This window comes from Alligator sinensis, unplaced genomic scaffold (assembly GCF_000455745.1).
Source record: "Alligator sinensis unplaced genomic scaffold, ASM45574v1 scaffold651_1, whole genome shotgun sequence".
NCBI classification, from domain to species: domain Eukaryota; kingdom Metazoa; phylum Chordata; order Crocodylia; family Alligatoridae; genus Alligator; species Alligator sinensis.
Genome location: NW_005842014.1, coordinates 1,021,773 through 1,024,612, shown reverse-complemented (window position 1 = coordinate 1,024,612; position 2,840 = coordinate 1,021,773). Strand labels below are relative to the sequence as shown.

Genomic DNA, 2,840 nt, shown 5'->3' with positions numbered 1-2,840 from the left:
ATTCCTGCGTTTGCTGCGCAGGAATGGGGATGTTCAGCATCAGAAGTTTGTTTTCAACCAGCTTATAGCTCGTGCTATGTTTGCCGGAGGCAGGACCAGATAGAAGGTGCTTATGTTGCAACAAGAGAAATTTAGGTTAGATATTAGGAAAAACTTTCTGACTCTCAGGGTAATAAAACCCTTGGGCAGATTAACTCGAGCAGTTGTGGGATCTCCATCACTGGAAGTTGCAAAGTGCCAACTAGACAACTATTTGGCGGGAGTGGCTTAGATCAGGTTGATTCTCTTTGAACAGGAGGTTAGACTAAAATGACTCCTGAGAATCATTACTCTACGATTCTCATAAAAGTAATTACAAAAAAAAAAAAGCTAAAAAGTCCCCCTTTTCCCACTTCACTGTGGGGCGAGCTCCCTGTGCATCAGAAAACACTGACCTATTTCATGGACAAAAATATGCCAATTTGGGTGTTTGTGGCATATATTATATAAAATCCCACTCCTCTGTTTTGTTTTGCTTAGGCTTGATTGGTGTTAATCAAAAACCAAAAAACCCTAATAATACATCACGTGCACTGATCCTGATGTTTGCTGTCATTTCAAATGCTTGTGCCAATGCTAGCAGGCTGCCAACTTTCCACACTGCTAAAGATAACAACAAATGTGTAAAACAACACCCTTTAAGCACTGCAGTCACCCAAGAGAGAGCCAAAAGCATTCCTTGGTCCAGTGCACCCACATGAGCAAAACAGGGTTCAAAGGCCACCTACAGCTGGGAAAGGGGGGAATGAGCAGAGCCGTAGCTCTTAAGCCATGGCATGCCAGGCAGCTGATGCAAGGGGGAAAGCATGTTATACCATAGGTAAAGGGTGAAGCTAACTGCTTTTTACCAGGTGCATAGGAGGAACGGTGGAAGAAATGTGACTCAGAAGAAATGTGACTCTGAGTCATAATTCCTTCCCTGGGCTTTTCTTTCGAGGGCTAGCCCAACTGTGGGCTCCCTCTTACTCATAACAGGTGACAAATCTGACCCGAGGGGAGCAGAAATTCCAGTGCTATTTTTAAAATGAACCAAGGACCAGGAGTTTCAAACTCTAAAAGTCTGAGGAAGCTGAACAGCTGGGGGATTGGTAATGAATGACATGGGGAACAATTTTCTTGAAGGTCCCCAGTGTAGGTGAATTGACTTGAGAGTTCAAGTCTTCATGGGGAGATGTCTACCTTCCATTTAGGCTAGGTACAGACATTCAAAAAGCCTGCGTTGGAATCGAGAGAAGTTATGTGGTTTTCTGTAAGCGGCTTAGTTTAGATCGGTAGCAAACAGAACACGTTTGCCCTTTGTGGGGTGGGATGGTGCAAATCTTAGATCAGGTACCACCATTTTTAAACCAGTCTGCATGTGCTGAACTTCTGCTCTGTTATGGGTACAGACCAGTTTCTGATCACTTATGCTGGAAAAAGTATAATGTCTGTACCTGGTCTTACTGCATTTACTGCTATTTGCAATAGAAACCAAGGCCCTGAAAACAGAACCACTTTCCCCTCTCCTTATTCTGCATTCAGCCTGGTGATAGAGGACACTGCCAAGGGCGTGTGGTGAAGTCTGTGCTGCTCCATGGATAAGGGCATCCCCCCAGGGCCTGAGATGGTGCTTGCTAAGTTTCTGCTCTTCAAGTAGACATGGGATCAGGTCCTTCATCTTTTGAAAAATGGATCCAATATCTTAATGCTTGTATTTGGCTTTAACTTAGCACCATGCTAATAACTACACTCACAATGATCCAGCAGAATTGAGATTTCTATTAGGGATCAAAGGATAAAGGACCTTGAAAAGTGCAGGTACATGAGTCAAACCAATGTGTGTACAGTCGCTTGTTTTTTTCTGAACAAAACAAAGTCAATCCCATATAGCCAAACCTTGAATTTCTCCTTCAGCCCATGAATGGGGGGAGGCAGGGGAGGGTTAAACCTGGAAGGATTTCAAGCTTATTGCACAATTTTACAAAGGTGTATCAGAAAATAATAGCAATTTGGGAATAAAACCAATCCGTGAGCCAGACTGTTTCCTAGACCACATCACTTCTCTACATAGCTGTAAAAAACGGGTATGTTCGACAATGCCTCCATCAGCATCCCCCGCTGAGGTGTAGTTTCTCACTTACTGCACAAGAAATGGTTTTATTTTAAAATTGCTGTTACTTTCTGAAACACCTTCATATAATGTTATAAATAATTGTGAGGAGGGGAGGAAGGATGTTTTAGGCTGCTACGTTTTGCTGAGCTGCCAGTGGTGTTGAAACAGGTGGAATGAAATAAAAGTAAAAGAAAGCAAACCTAAGAGGAAGGAAGGAGAAAGAGGGCAGTTAAGCTGGGCCCCACTACCTATTCTGAATGGTTACTTTAATTTATTTCCAGGTTCTTGACTCCTACTGTCCCATTTAGACCTGTACTGAATGCATTCCCTTATATTTTTCTTCTTGGTTTTAGTGCTCCTCAATGCACAAAACATGTAATTTTAAGCACAGCCCTAAAGTAGGAGTAGTGCATAATTTGCTCTACCTCAGGAGACAATCACTTAGCGTACTGAAAGCGAAAGGTGCGATCACTTCTTGGCCTACCCAAGCTAGTCTTAAACTACTATACTCAGGCCCTGGTAACAGTCTAACAGAGATCAACCTAGGGTGCAGCCCCCGGCCCTGGGATATGGATGAATACTTGAGGATTAGCATTGTGCTAGTTTGCCAGCCTGCAAGCTGTACTTGAGCCGCCTTGTTAAAACTAGCTCAGGTTTGTCTACATCAGCTGCAGTCACATCCCGAGCACGGTCCAAACCCTCTCAGAGA

At 43.5% G+C, this 2,840-nt stretch overlaps 2 protein-coding genes across 2 annotated transcripts in view; one reads left to right on the top strand and one right to left on the bottom strand.

Annotated features, from left to right (window-relative positions):
• The window catches only part of TG (thyroglobulin), a 209,880-nt gene that overhangs the window by 53,666 nt on the left and 153,374 nt on the right, over positions 1-2,840 (bottom strand). The window lies entirely within an intron of this gene.
• The window catches only part of SLA (Src like adaptor), a 28,084-nt gene that overhangs the window by 6,260 nt on the left and 18,984 nt on the right, over positions 1-2,840 (top strand). The window lies entirely within an intron of this gene.